The sequence below is a fragment of the Salvelinus sp. IW2-2015 genome, linkage group LG19 (assembly GCF_002910315.2).
Source record: "Salvelinus sp. IW2-2015 linkage group LG19, ASM291031v2, whole genome shotgun sequence".
In the NCBI taxonomy this organism is placed as follows: Eukaryota; Metazoa; Chordata; class Actinopteri; order Salmoniformes; family Salmonidae; genus Salvelinus; species Salvelinus sp. IW2-2015.
The window spans coordinates 34,706,087-34,722,537 of record NC_036859.1 but is presented as its reverse complement, the minus strand read 5'-3'; the positions used below and the strand labels follow the sequence as shown (position 1 = coordinate 34,722,537).

Here is a 16,451-nt window from a genome sequence, read left to right as displayed (position 1 = left end):
TATTTCTTGTTTTCTTTTTTAATATGTAAATATTTCAATGGCCATCTTTTGAGTACAATGTTTTTGCAGTTTTACATCACAAAGGGGTTGGAATGGAGAGAGAGCATTGGGACAGAAAGCCAGAACACAAGTGCAGGTTGCTGGCACAGTCACACAGGAGACTTGGTAAGTAAAGAGATATCCATTTTAGGAAACCTTATTACTGAATCAGATATACTTAGACTTATTAATAATGGTACAGTTGTAAGTTTCTTCTGAGATTGTTGTACTGTATGCAACATTTAACAAATAGTGATATGCTGATTTAACTATATTCACTTGGACACTTTTTTGTTGTTGTAGTCAACCACAAAAATTGTTTCTATACAGAATCATTGTATCTGTATACCATGGCCATTCCCTGAGTATTATTAATGGATGGAGCATTTTAGTAGACACCAGGATTTACACAGCAGCCATAATGACTGGATAAATCTCTGTGAAGAGCTCCCATGGGGAGAGAGAGATACAAAAAGAGAGACAGACAGAGGATGTCAATTGGAGGCTGACCCTAAATTCAGATGATAGGCCTAAACATTGTTTTTCTTTAATATGAGACATCACAAATAGACTTAACCTTTCAATCAAATCCATTTTTTTTTTGTCATGTACACAGTTTTACAGCAGGTATAAAAGGTGCATTGCAGTGCTTGAACACTAGGATATACAGAACAGATCATGAACAATAGGATACACAGAATAGATCATGAACAATAGGATATACAGAACAGATCATGAACAATAGGATATACAGAACAGATCATGAACAATAGGATACACAGAACAGATCATGAACAATAGGATATACAGAACAGATCATGAACAATAGGATATACAGAATAGATTGTGGATGGATATACAGAACAGATAATGAACAATAGGATATACAGAATAGATTGTGGATGGATATACAGAACAGATCATGAACAATAGGATATACAGAACAGATCATGAATGTGCCATGTCAAGTATGACTATTTATTTACAAATATAAAGTGGGTATTGTCTTGGTCGTGCAGTATATAATAGAATGGCACTGTGGAGAGAGAGAGAGTATGTGCATGTTTGTTTATGGATGGCTGTGTGTGCCTGTATGTAGGGGTTAGATGTGTGGAGAGTCAGTGCAGCTAGGTTCTAAGGTGCAGCTAGGTTCTAAGGTGCAGCTAGGTTCTAAGGTGCAGCTAGGTTCTAAGGAGCAGCTAGGTTCTAATGTGCAGCTAGGTTCTAAGGTGCAGCTAGGTTCTAAGGMGCAGCTAGGTTCTAAGGGCAGCTAGGTCTAAGGGCAGCTAGGCTCTAAGGGGCACTAGGCTCTAAGGAGGCTAGGCTGCAGCTAGTTCTAAGGTGCAGCTAGGTTTAAGGTGCAGCTAGGTTCTAAGGTGCAGCTAGGTTCTAAGGTGCAGCTAGGTTCTAAGGTGCAGCTAGGTTCTAAGGTGCAGCTAGGTTCTAAGCTGCAGCTAGGTTCTAAGGTGCAGCTAGGTTCTAAGCTGCAGCTAGGTTCTAAGGTGCATGTCTGCGCAGGGAGACAGCTAGAGTTAGCTGTTCAGCAGTCTGATGGCCTGGCGGTAGAAGCTGTCTCGGAGCCTGTTGGTCTGAGACCCGATGCTCCAATACCGCTTGGCAGATGGTAACAGTGAAAAGTCTGTTGCTCGAGTGACTGGAGTCCTTTATGATCTTCCTCAAACACACAGATGTCCTGGAGGCACAATTCAACGTATTTACATAACGAATTCAATGCCAATTCAATTCACGAACGAAGTAAAAGAAACATGAGTTTAATGTTTAATTTTTATTTAATTAGATAGAAATCAATGGCTGTTTTATTTCAGGCTGTCTTTGTGTTGCCACTTTGTGTTTAGCAAAGTTTAAGAAGACAAAAGGAGATTTAATGATACACATCTGTCACTGTGCTTTGGGTTTATCAGAATTGGCATGTCATTGATTATAGGATGCATTGGGCTGTGAATGGGAGTGTGATGACGCAGGATCGAGGGATTGTATTATCAGACAGACATGTCCTTATTTGGTTGGGAAACATTGATGTGGTGTGGAACTTGACTGGTGGCTGTGTTCACGATATCCATTTTGTTCTGTCAGAGAGAGAAGGAGACTCTGTAGGAGAGAAAGAGAGAGAATGTGTGTGTGTGTGTGTGTGTGAGAGAAGTAGTAGAGAAACTGTATAAGAGAGTGTTTGTGTGAAACTGTGTGTGTGAAAGAGATGAAGGTGCAGTTGGATGAATGATGTAAGGCATCATGATGGAGTTCACCAGGTTCAACTAAAGCAATATACTGTTGAGACTCAGAGGTACTAACCCCATCTGGCCTTGAAGCTGGGAATACCTCCATGAGGGCTTTGGTCAAAAGCAGTGCACCACTGGGGAATGCGATGCCGTTTGGGATGCAACCATGGAGCAATTCAAAGCTGCAAGGCCGGGTGGGGTTTGTATACGTCAAGCATAAACTTCAGTAACTTGTTTTAGTTGACCCTGGGCCCATAAGATTCTGGTCATAAGGCTTTTCAGACTTGACGAGCCTCTGAGGCAGATATCGATGACACAATGATATACTGTGTGTGTGAGCGTACATGTTTGCTTGTGTGTTTGCTTGTATGTATGTATGTATGTATGTATGTATGTATGTATGTATGTATGTATGTATGTATGTATGTGTGTGTGTGTTGTGCGTGCCTGTACATATGTGATTAACGGGTACTATATAGGTCAGGGTATAGGTATAGGTAGGATGACAGTAGGATGAAAAAGGGGCCCTGGAATGACCATCCATCATTGGCACCTGGGACAACTGTTGCCTGGCAACAGCCTAGAAACGAATCAAAACTGTTTGGACTGGCCCCTCTAGCCTTGAACATAATAACTCCTCAAAAAGGTATAAACAGATGGTTATAGCCAGTGCTCACAGTTACCATGCAGGTGCCCGTCTTTGGAGTAGGGTGAAGTTGCCCCTAGACACTGATCTTGGGTCAGTTTTGTATTTCCCCAACTAATGGTTAAGGTTAGGATTTGGAGCAGGGGAAGCTGATCCTAGATCTGCACCTGGGGGGGAAATTCACCCCCGTAGCGCTCACAGCTGGCTGCCCAACAGTTACAATGGAGGTGCATGTCTTTAGAGTTGGCAGGATATCCTGGCCAGTGGCCGCTGCTGGATCCAAAAACTCAGCAATCTAGATGAGATATGCAGGGAAAGTTAGGACACTGGGGGGCCCTACTATGTGGGATGGCTTATGCAGTATAATGACTGCAGGATATTTTTAATAGCCTGGCTGGATGGCAGCTGGATTGGCAGAGACAGCCTATCAGATTCATGAATGTTGATGTCAGTTTGGTGTGATTTCTTCTGTAGGCTGGCCAGCATCAACACTAAAAGAGGGAGGGAGAGAGCGACGCTTGTCAACAAGAACAGAAAGAGCGAGTGGGGAAGCACGGGCAACGGCCAGAGAGAGCGAGTGGGGAAGCACGGGCAACGGCCAGAGAGAGCGAGTGGGGAAGCACGGGCAACGGCCAGAGAGAGCGAGTGGGGAAGCACGGGCAACGGCCAGAGAGAGCGAGTGGGATTCAGGGGTGTGTTTCTTCTGTAGTGTGCATCAAAGCTAAAATAGGTCCTGCGAGAGAGACCAACATCCACCGCGAATAGAGAGAAGCACGCGACGGAGCACATAGGATAGTGCGCTGAAGTCAAGAAGGTTAACAGAGACCGTATGTTCATACTTCATAATTACACTTAAGTAATCTTATAAAGTGGACTACTCTCCGGGTAAGGCGTCTTCTACTTTGTTTTTGTGTGTGTGGGGGGTCGCTCAGTTAGTAGTAGGCTACCGCCTTTTGTTCGAGGGGCTGAGGATGATTTTAACATATCATAGACGTAGCTGTACGTAGGCCTGGCTACCTTATCTAATAATATATAGTCTAAACCATTAACTCACCCATGTTGTCCCTTTCAAGTCCAGAAACATATAGCTGTCGTCCATGCACCTCACGTTGTTAGTTTTTCCACGTAGATGTTGCCCGGTGCTAACAAATGTGTCATCTTACATTCGACTATTACCAAGGTGTGCCAAATTAGAAGTTGCTACAGTGTAGCCTAGGTATGCTAACATCTCAAATAGCTAGTTTGAGGACTGCTTTCTGTTCGACTCATCCCATAATCTTGTGTAGGTTACTAGGTTGTCTGTTTTGCATAACTCTTTCATATAAAACTGCGTAAATCTGTGCCATTCACCGAGTATGCTACCATTAGGTTAAACTAATGAGAGAAGCCAAGTTTATTGAAGGGTAAAAGTAACTAAAGGAAAAACAAACCGATTCTTTATAGGGCGTTGGGCCACCACGAGCCAGAACCGCTTCAATGCACCTTGGCATAGGTTCCACTGGAACTCTATTGGAGGGATGCGACACCATATTTCCACAAGAAAGTCCATCATTTGGTGTTTTGTTGATGGTGGAAAGTGTTCAATTGGGTTGAGCTCTGGTGACTGAGACGGCCATATGGTTTTCATGCGCATCAAACCAGTCAATGCCCTGAGGCGGCAGTCATACTATGTGGGCATAGCCATGATAGCCAAAATAATGGTCTACCTAGCCAGCATTTTTATACATAGCCATGGTGCCTCATTATCTCAGGAAACACACCTGTGTGGAAGCACATGCTTTCAATATACTTTGCATCCCTCATTTAGGCAGTTACCCTAAAGTGACGGAGAAGGGTGTATCTCTAACACACACAAGGTCAAATCCAATTTTATACTTCATAAACTACAGGTGTGGACTAACAGGGAAATGCTTGCCTAAGGCCCTGCCCAACAATGCAGAGAGAAAGAAAATAGAGAAATAATAGAAAAGTAAAACACATAATAATGAAAGTAACAATAGATACACAATGAGTAATGATAACTTGACTATATACAAGAGGTACCAGTACCAAGTTGATGTGCAGGGCTACGAGGTAGAAATGTACATATAACTAGGATTAATGTGACAGAAAATTAACTAGCAGCAGCAGCGTATTTGATGAGTCTCAAAATGTAGTGCAAACAGGGTCAATGTAGATAGTTAAATAGTTAACCAAATAGCTACCCGGACTAACTCTTTAGCAGTATTATGGCTTAGGGGTAGAAGCTGTTCAGGGTCCTGTTGATACCAGACTTGGTGCATCAGTACAGCTTGCCGTGCGGTAGCAGAGAGTACAGTCTTATGACTTGGGTGTCTAAAGACACCGCCTGGTATAGATGTCCTGGATGGCAGGGAGCTCGGCCCAAGTGATGTACTGGTCCGCACACACTACCCTCTAGCCGCACGGGTGGGCAATTTCAGTCCTTGGCGGCCTGATTGGTGTCACAGTTTTGCCCCAGCTCCAGCTAACACACCTGACTCCAATAATCACCTAATCATGATCTTCAGTTTAGAATGCAATTTGATTAATCAGCTGTGTTTTCTAGGGATGGAGAAAAAGTGTGACACCAATCAGGCCCCCGAGGACTGGAGTTGCCCACCCCTGCGTCTAGAGCCCTGCGTCAGCTGCTAAGCAGGTGCCATACCAAGCGGTGATGCAGCCAGTCAAGATGCTCTCAATGGTGCAGCTGTTGAACTTTTTAAGGATCTGAGGGCTCTTTTCAGCCTCCTGAGTGAGAAAAGGTGTTGTCGTGTCCTCTTCACGACTGTGTTGGTATGTTTGGAACATGACAGATCCTTAGTGATGTGGACACTGAGGAACTTGAAGCTCTCGACCCGCTCCTCATCAGCTCCATCAATGTGAATAGGGAGAAGAAGACTCAAGGCTGTAATCGCTGCCATAGGTGCTTCAACAAAGTACTGAGTAAATGGTCTGAATACTTATGTAAATGTGATATTGAAGTAATTTAATTTTATTAATAAATTTGCAAACATTTTGAAAAACATGTTTTTCCCCTGTCATTAAGGGGTATTGTGTGTAGATTCAGTATTTGTATTTTTTATTTATTTTTAATCTATTTTAGAATAAGGCTGTAACGTAACAAAATGTGGATCAAGTCAAGGTGTCTGAATACTTTCCGAATGCACTGTACCCATGAGTTTACCATTCAAATTGCTAGGGTTAGAGGTGTCCAACTTCCAAGCCCATTCTATTCATTCTATTTATACGTGTGCTACTGCAGAACTCGTTTGGTTGTTTCAGAAAGGAGCAACAAAGTTTCATCACTTTGTTATAGAGTCCATGTTTCGGCTTAGGGCCCCAAAAAGGCTAGAGCCCTGGTCTTCATCCATAACCGTCAGTTATAAGGTCATTGTCCCAGCCCTAAATCAGGAGAGTGAAAATTAAATCCCAGATCCCCACTCCGTCTCAGGCTGGTCTCTGATATGAAATATCAAGTCTGTGGCTGCTGGAGCTGAAGCACCATAGTGTGCGGTGCCTTTTGACGATTCAAAATATATGCAGAGGGAATATGCTTTTGGACTTTGCCTAAAGGTCATCTATGGTACAGTTGAAGTCGGAAGTTTACATACACTTAGGTTGGAGTCGCTAAAACTCGTTTTTCAACCACTCCACACATTTCTTGTTAATAAACTATAGTTTTGGCAAGTCGGTAAGGACATCTACTTTGTGCATGACACAAGTAATTTTTCCAACAATTGTTCTTACAGACAGATTATTTCACTTATAATTCACTGTATCACAATTCCAGTGGGTCAGAAGTTGACTGCCTTTAAACAGCTTGGAAAATTCCAGAAAATGATGTCATAGCTTTAGAATGATTTATTTCTGATAGGCTAATTGACATCATTTGAGTCAATTGGAGGTGTACCTGTGGATGTGGATGTATTTCAAGGCCTACCTTCAAACTCAGTGCCTCTTTGACTGACATCATGGGAAAATCTAAAGAAATCAGCCAAGACCACAGAAAAAAAATTGTAGACCTCCACAAGTCTGGTTCATCCTTAGGAGCAATTTCCAATCACCTGAAGGTACCACGTTCATCTATACAAACTATAGTACGCAAGTATAAACACCATTGGACCACGCAGCCGTCATACCGCTCAGGAAGGAGACGCGATCTGTCTCCTAGAGATGAATGTGCTTTGGTGCGAAAAGTGCAAATCAATCCCAGAACAACAGCAAAGGACCTTGTGAAGATGCTGGAGGAAACCGGTACAAAAGTATCTATATCCACAGTAAAACGAGTCATATCGACATAACCTGAAAGGCCGCTCAGCAAGGAAGAAGCCACTTTTCCAAAACCGCCATAAAAAATCCAGACTACGGTTTGCAACTGCACCTGGGGACAAAGATCGTACTTTTTGGAGAATTGTTCTCTGGTCTGATGAAACAAAAATAGAACTGTTTGGCCTTAATGACCATCGTTATGTTTGGAGGAAAAAGGGGGATGCTTGCAAGCCGAAGAACACCATCCCAACCGTGAAGCACGGGGTGGCAGCATCATGTTGTGGGGGTGCTTTGCTGCAAGAGGGACTGGTGCACTTCATAAAATAGATGGCATCATGAGGCAGGAAAATGAGATGTTGCTTCAATATAGCCACGTCAAGACAGCAGTCAGGAAGTTAAAGCTTGGTCGCAAATGGGTCTTCCAAATGGACAATGACCCCATGCATACTTCCAAAGTTGCGGCAAAATGGCTTAAGGACAACAAAGTCAAGGTATCGTAGTGGCCATCACAAAGCCCTGACCTCAATCCTATAGAACATTTGCGTGTAGAACTGAGAAGCATGTGCGAGCAAGGAGGCCTACAAACCTGACTCAGTTACACCAGCTCTGTCAGGAGGAATGGGCCAAAATTCACCCAACTTATTGTGGGAAGCTTGTGGAAGGCTACCAGAAACATTTGACCCAAGTTCAACAATTTAAAGGCAATGCTACCAAATACTAATTGAGTGTATGTAAACTTCTGACCCAGTTGGGAATGTGATGAAAGAAATGAAAGCTGAAATAAATCATTCTCTCTACTATTATTCTGACATTTCACATTCTTAAAATAAAGTGGTGATCCTAACTGACCTAAAACAGGGATTTTGTACTCGGATTAAATGTCAGAAAATGTGAAAAACTGAGTTTTTAAATGTATTTGGCTAAGGTAAACTTCCGACTTCAACTGTAAATTTGATTCACATATGGATTCACAAAGCTGAAGCATTGACAGATGCCGGGTAGGTCGGCCAAAGCTGCACTTTGAATTATGTTCCCATCTGCAGACATTTTGAGGTGCCGTGGACCTGATTTCAGTACATGTCATCTATTGAAATTCACATAGGACTTGCCCCATCCCTGGTCTCCCGGTTGACAGTTCCTCCGTTATCCTTCTCTGTCTGTCACTGTGACTCAGGAGGGATTTTAATCCGTAGGGCAACACAGTCCACAGCCATTGAATGGAGGTCATTGACTAAATTCTTACACCGTCAGTATATTAAATCAGTGATACCTCAATGGAGTTTTAATGGGTTGCCCTCAATATGATAGATCAAAATGTGTGTTAGGCAGTGACAGACTTAGTTACCATGCTGATTTTATTGTGCTTATTCAGCTCTCCTATCAGACGATAACTCACCAAGATCATAAATGTGTTCGCGCAATTAGATTTTCCTGCGACGGGTGGCCGGGTCACTTAGCTACAGCGCTCTGCGTTAGCGCACTAAAAGCCTGTGATGAATTAGTCCCTGCCGTAACTACTGTTCTCCAGTTGTTGGAGAAGTTTAATGTCCAATTGTCTTAGAGACAAGTGCTCTACAAAAGGGGGCAGTTGGTGGCCTAGTGGGAGAGGCGAGCCAGCCAGCACCCGGAGGGTTTCCTGTTCAAAATACCGGTCCGATGGGAAAAATCTGTCTGGAACTGAGCTGGCAACTGAAAGCTGGTATCAAATGCTCGATGCCATTGTGCCCTTGAGCAAGGCACTTAACCCATCACAACACAGCTGCCCGTATAGCAGCACCTCTCTTTCTCTTTTTGTGTGTGTTGGAGGGGTTGGATCAAAAGCCAAAGTCAGATTTCAGTTGGACCTTGTGTGTAATTGATCAATAAAGTGACCTTGATCTATATATTTTTGTGCACATAAAAGCTTTCTCCAGCCTTATGTCAAAGAGGACAGGTAGTAAGCACATGCTTTGTGTAGTTTCTGGGTGTGGGTACTCAATGGGTCTACTGCAAATAATGAATCCAAAAAGATCCCAAAACTGGCATACTACATGTCCTAAAAAAGATATATATTGTCATTGGGAATGTGAAATCATGCCAATCCTATTGGCTTGCTTTGGGACTCATTTGGAGGAGACAAGTGTCAGTCATTCCAGATCTCTGTAGATGTAAAATAACAACTCAGTTTGAGTGTTAGACCATTTTGGTACTCATCGTTCAAAGACCATTACATTTTACTAAGGATGTAAATTACAATGTTATTGTCATGGAACATTTGGTTCCAACATGGCCAAAACTAGTTAACAACCCAGTATGTCTCTGGCAGTGCCCTGGGGGAGTCTGTCTTGTCCAGGCTGTGCCATATACAGTAGCCCAGCATTATCTCATCTCACAGCTGCTACACACTGCTGTCTCTCTTTCCCTCTCTGTCTTTGTGTCTCTCTCTCTCGCTGTCTGTCGCTCTCTGTCTTTGTGTCTCTCTCTCTCGCTGTCTGTCGCTCTCTGTCTTTGTGTCTCTTCTCTCTCTCGCTGTCTGTCGCTCTCTGTCTTTGTGTCTCTCTCGCTATCTGTCGCTCTCTGTCTTTGTGTCTCTCTCGCTGTCTGTCGCTCTCTCTCTTTCTGTCTCTCTCTGTATCTGTCTGTCTGTCTGTCTGTCTGTCTGTCTGTCTGTCTGTCTGTCTTGGTGTGCCATCTGTCAGTGGCCTACATCTCCCTGCTCTCTCTTTCCATCAAGCACTGCTAATTCTGTCTCTGTTTGAAGAAACAAACTGCTGTCCCTGTCTTTGTCTGTGTGTTGTCTTGTTAACATGTAGATAAGCATTTTCGAGACACTTGGAAACACTTATTGATGTCTATAACAGGCCAAACATTGAAGACCAGTCAACTGTCTTGGGATTTGTGGTCACAATGTTTTAAGTGGCCTACAAAGGTCATGTGCTATGACTTTTGGCTTTGAGCCTTTGTGATATGCATTGCAGTCAGTGCCGATCTTCTGAAATAGATTAGGCCTAGAGAGGATAATTCAATGTACAGTAATTGATCCATGATCAATAAAAAAAAAACGTCATCAATCAAAGTAAATTGGGATAACATGTTCAATTCATGATCTGGAGGCAGTTGACATTGGCATTGATAGGCTGAGATGATCAGATAGAAGTTAAAGGATGTATTCATAAATTATATCCTTTAACTTCTATAACATTAAACAGGTTTCCCGTGATACAATTATTTATATATACTTCGGAAAGTATTCAGACCCCTTGACTTTTTCCAAATGTTATTTTACAGCATTATTCTAAAATTGATTAAATAAAACATCCTTAGCAATCTACACACAATACCCCATAATGACAAAGCAAAAACACGTTTTTGGAAATGTTTGCAATTTTATTGTAAAATAAAAAACGATACCTTATTTACATAAGTATTCAGACCCTTTGCTATGAGACTCGAAATCGACCCTTTGTGATATCAAATCAAATTTATTTATATAGCCCTTCGTACATCAGCTGATATCTCAAAGTGCTGTACAGAAACCCAGCCTAAAACCCCAAACAGCAAGCAATGCAGGTGTAGAAGCATATGATTTGAAAAAACACACCTGTCGATATAAGGTCCCACAGTTGACAGTGCATGTCAGAGCAAAAACCAATCCGTGAGGTCGAAGGAATTGTCCATAGAGCTCGGGGACAGGATTGTGTCGAGGCACAGATCTGGGGAAGGGTACCAAAAAATGTCTGCAGCATTGAAGTTCCCCAAGAACACAGTGGCCTCCATAATTTTTGGAACAACCATGACTCTAGCTGGCCGCCGGGACAAACTGAACAATCGGGGGAGAAGGGCCTTGGTCAGGGAGGTGACCAAGAATCCGATGGTCACTCTGACAGTTCCAGAGTTCCTCTGTGGAGATGGGTTAACCTTGCAGAAGGACAACCATCTCTGCAGCACTCTACCAATCAGGCCTTTATGGTAGAGTGGCTAGACGGAAGCCACTCCTCAGTAAAAGGCACATGACAGCCCGCTTAGAGTTTGCCAAAAGGCACCTAAAGACTCTCACACCATGAGAAACAAGAATTTCTGGTCTGATGAAACCAAGATTGAACTCGTTGGCCTGAATGCCAAACGTTACATCTGGAGGAAACCTGACACCATCACTACGGTGAAGCATAGTGGTGGCAGCATCATGTTGTGGGGATGTGTTTCAACAGCAGGGACTGGGAGACTAGTATAGATTGAGGCAAAATCAACAGAGCAAAGTACAGAGAGATCCTTGATGAAAACCTCCTCCAGAGCGTTCAGGTCCTCAGACTGGGGCGAAGGTTCACCTTCCAACAGAACAATGACCCTAAGCACACAGCCAAGACAACGCAGGAGTGGCTTCGGGACAAGGCTCTGAATGTCCTTGAGTGGCCCAGCCAGAGCCCGGACTTGAACCCGATCTAACATCTTTGGAGAGAACTGAAAATAGCTGTGCAGCTACGCTCCCAATCCAACCTGACAGAGCTTGAGAGGATCTGCAGAAAAAAAATGGGAGAAACTCCCTAAATACAGGTGTGCCAAGCTTTATACCCAAGAAGACTCAAGGCTCTAGTTGCTGCCATAGGTGCTTTAACAAAGTGCTGAGGAAAGCTAAACAATTTAAAAAAAAATTTTTTTACTTTAGTTTATTTAGTAAATATTGTCTTAACTGCATTGTTGATTAAGGGCTTGTAATTAAGCATTTCACTGTAAGGTGTACACCTGTTGTATTCGGCAGGTGTGACAAATTATAATTTGATTTCATACTTATGTAAATGTGATATTTCTGTTTTTTATTTTAAAACATTTGAAAAAATGTCTAAAAACCTGTTTTTGCTTTGTAGGGTTGCACATTTTGGGGAATATTCAGAGGTGGAAACTTTTCATAGGAATTAACGGGAATATATGGGAATTAATGGAAATATATGGGAATTAACGGAAATATATGCAAATTTAATATTAATACCATTTAAATGTAGATGTTTTTTTGCATTGGATATATTTACCATATCATATGGAGACAGAAACATAAACATTTTACCTTATCATAAGTAGACATAATTGCAAATGATTAAATCCTTCCAATAGAAAAAATAAATAAAACATTTATGAATTGCACTTTAATTAAATGAGTTGACTCTTCACATGGGATGATTTCACTGAACAATAAAAGAAAGGGAATATTAAATGACCCCAATGATCCATCGCATCTCCCAAAAATGTTTTCAACATACATCTGTATGTATCTGTACATCTGATAGTCTAGAAACTTAAGCTTTGGTTGTCTTCCTCTCTGGCTTCCATGTCTTCTCCCTGGACCTCCTCAATGTCCACCTCTTGAACATCAGACTCTGAGGCCTCATCTTCACTGTCACTTTCCAACCTTGTTGAGGATGGCTTGTTGTCAGGCTCAAAAAGCCTCAAATTTGCCCGGATGGCCACCAATTTTTCAACCCTTGTATTGGTCAGCCTGTTGAGTGCTTTGGTGTGTGTGTCCAAACAAGGACCAGTTGTGCTCTGAGGCGGCTGATGTTGGTGGGATTTGGAGGAGGATGGAGGTAACAGGGGAAAGAGCCTCAGATCCACAAAGTCCCTTCCACCAGGTGGCTGATGAGATATGTCGGTACGACTGCCATATTGCATCTCCATCCCAAAGCCCTTGCTTGGAAGTGTACTTCGCTAGACTGCCAAGAACCTTGCCCTCATCCTTGTTGATCTCTACACCAGACAGGAAGCTCTTGCCAGCATACTTGGGGTCCAACATGTATGCTGCGGCGTGTATGGGATTCAGGCAGAAGTCTTCACACTTTTTGATGTATTTCAGAACTGCAGTTTCCTCTGCTTGGAGCAACAGTGAAGTGGGCAGGGTGTGCGGATTGCGGATTTCTTCTCTTACATCTGCAAGCAGAGTCTGAACATCAAACCGGATGACATTGTCTCCCTCAATCCGTGCAATGGCTACTGATATAGGTTTCAGGCTGCTTACCACTCTCTCCCAAAATACATCATTCAGGAGGATCCTCTTGATTTGGGCTGTCCATATCGGCAGACTGTGATATGGCCATTTCTTGGAGAGACTCTTTCCCCTCCAGGAGACTGTCAAACATGATGACAACACCACCCCAACGGGTGTTACTGGGCAGCTTCAATGTGGTGCTCTTATTCTTCTCACTTTGCTTGGTGAGGTAGATGGCTGCTATAACTTGATGACCCTTCACATACCTAACCATTTCCTTGGCTCTCTTGTAGAGTGTATCCATTGTTTTCAGTGCCATGATGTCCTTGAGGAGCAGACTCAGTGCATGAGCAGCACAGCCAATGAGTGTGATATGAGGGTAGGACTCCTCCACTTTAGACCAAGCAGCCTTCATTTTCGCAGCATAGTCTGTCACCAGTGCAAATACCTTCTGTGGTCCAAGGTCAGTGATGACTGCCTTCAGCTCATCTGCAATGTAGAGACCGGTGTGCCTGTTGTCCCTTGTGTCTGTGCTCTTGTAGAATACTGGTTGAGGAGTGGAGATGATGTAGTTAATTATTCCTTGCCCACAAACATTTGACCACCCATTAGAGATGATTGCAATACAGTCTGCTTTCTCTAGGATTTGCTTGACCTTCACTTGAACTATGTTGAACTTTGCATCCAGCAAAGGAGTAGATAAAGCATTTCTGGTTGGAGGGGTGTATGCTTGGGGAAGAACATTCAGAAATCTCTACCATTGCCAGTGAGCATCAGAGGTGAACCAGTTGCATACACAGCTCGAGCAAGACCTTCATCAGCATTTCTCTGACTACATTCCTCCATTGAGTCAAAAAAAACTTCTGATTCCAGGAGGACCATGAGCTCTTGCTATCGATAAGGTGTCTGATTCATCATTTTCACCTCGAATAGAAGTAGAGGGACTTTTGTCAGAAGTTTCTTGTTGTGAGCGCTAAGGGAACTTTATGCACTTGGCCAGATGATTCTGCATCTTTGTTGCATTCTTCACATATGATTTGGCACAGTATTTGCAAATGTTCACAGCTTTTCCTTCTACAGTAGCTCCAGTGAAATGTCTCCACACATCAGATAGTGCCCGTGGAATTTTCCTGTAAAGATTAGATTTTTTTGTTGTAAAAAACCCAAATACAATTCCAGGTACAGATAAATAGTTAAGCAGTTAGATTAAACAACTCCTTTGTAAGATAAATGTTTTTAAATGAAACATGCAAGCTAAAACACACATGGTAGCAAAAACTAACTAGCAGAAATTGTTAACAAGTTAGAAATGATTTAAACACACTTTTCTGTAGGCCACTATATACTAGTTAACAAAAAATAATGTATGTCATATAAAATATATTCACCCCACCCAGTATTGTAATCAAAACCTACCAGAAAGCATGTAGTCCTTGGCTCAGACAGTGTAGTAGTGTGGGCTCAATAGCATCTCATTAGTGTGCTGGATCTTGAGAGTCAGCTGTACATGTGATGGAAGAATGCACTGTGCATGCAGAGGGTCGCAATTCTATTGAATTAGGAATAGTTTAACCAAAATATGCCACAAGACCTAGAATTGCCTCCTGTGTATCCCACAAAAAAGGTTTGCTGTTATAAGCTAACTTTTTTGATGAATTTAAGCAAAATTCCCGGGTTTAACTTCCCATGAAAAATATCCGGAAATTTCCGGGAAAGTTTCCGACCCTTTTCAACCCTATTGCTTAGTCATTATGGTGTATTGTGTGTAGATTGATGAGGGGGGGGGGACTATTTCATACATGTTTTAATAAGGCTGTAACATAACAAAACGTGGAAAAAGTTCAGCAGTCTGAATCCTTTCCAAAGGCACTAGGTGTGTATATATAGAGGTCAGTGAGAGCTTTTTAGCATCAGATGGCAACAAGATCATATTTTACAGCAATTTCATCAGATAACATGAATACAAAGCTGGCGAGAGGTGGTTAGAATAGGATGGGAGGCCAAGAGTCTGTGTAACCAATAGTCTAGAGTCCTGAGTGTGGGAACAAACAGTCTGTCCCACGGTTGGGTAAACAAGCAAGTTCATAGTCAACAAAGCACGCAGGAGTCATGAGACAAATAGCATAAAGCACAAGAAAAATATATATAAAGACTTGGGGCTAGCCTTTGTAAGTTCAAAGAGTCACTCGCCCCAACAAGAACTTGAGAGAGTAGCTCTCTATCAGTCCAGTAGGCTAACATAGCTAGTACGTTTCTGTCTACCGTTTTCTTTACACTTGCAAAAGGAGGTCTTTAGCTTGCTATATTTTTTCAGTTTTGGCGAATGCTCCTTTACGACATAGATGATTAATGGATAGCTGGAACTCTAGCCATTTAATGTCTTAATGGGCACAGATCTATACTCAATGATAATCTGCTACTAATCCCTGAATATGACCAAGCCAATTCTAGTTTAGTACCCCATGCAGCAATGGAAGATGGTTCTTCTTTGGTTTGATTTCCATTTAATCTGTCTGTGTATCTGCAGCATCCATCAATTCTTGACCTGTTTTCTTTTTTTTTTAAATCGTGCAGACGGCGCCTTTTCCTCAAGGACAGATAAAGATGTTTCATATACCCTAAAAAATAAGTGAATTAATATTAATGATTGTGCCAAGATAGCCTTGAATGCAATCACTGTTCTTCACATGGTATTTGAACGTAATGTTAACGCAATTGAACACATGACGTCTTTAAACTCCTTTGTTTTGGTTTCACAAAAACTATCTTTGTATGGATGACTGGGTGTCCAATGACCTGGAGTGTGTGTTGGGCATTGCATCACCCTCTACACAGTCTTCCTTTGTACGCTTATGTCTTGTGAGACAGAGGATGTTTTCTCTTTACTGTAAACATTATGATTGAGGTCTCATCTGATATTCGTATTGTCTGACTGAGCTCTGAAACCTAGCCCCTCTGGTGTACGGCAACGGATATCCCAATGTTAGTTCATGTGAATTCATAGCAGGTCTCAAATGGTTATTTATGACCCAGGGGATTTGAGTGGAGATTGGGGGTGTATGGCATCCCCCTTGTTGACTAAAAAACCCACATTAACAGAACCGCCCACCACCACTACACAACTAATACCACCCCCCTTGTTAACTTTTGACAATTCGTCCTCTGCGTGTACCCCATCATTTAGTGTGTGGCTTGTGTGCTAATCAACACGGAGGTGGCATTTGACAGCAGTTAGCCTAGATCAGTGGTTCCCAAACTTGGTATAGTCCTGTACCCCTTCAAACATTCAACCTCCAGCTGTACCCCC

At 42.4% G+C, this 16,451-nt stretch overlaps 1 protein-coding gene across 1 annotated transcript in view; it reads left to right on the top strand.

The window, feature by feature from the left end:
• The first annotated feature begins 3,263 nt into the window (after positions 1-3,263).
• LOC111979339 (3',5'-cyclic-AMP phosphodiesterase 4B) overlaps positions 3,264-16,451 on the top strand; it is a 93,897-nt gene continuing 80,709 nt past the window's right edge. The window contains exon 1 of the mRNA XM_024009798.3: positions 3,264-3,807. The gene's annotated coding sequence lies outside the window, so the exon portion shown is untranslated. The remainder of the gene's footprint in view (positions 3,808-16,451) is intronic.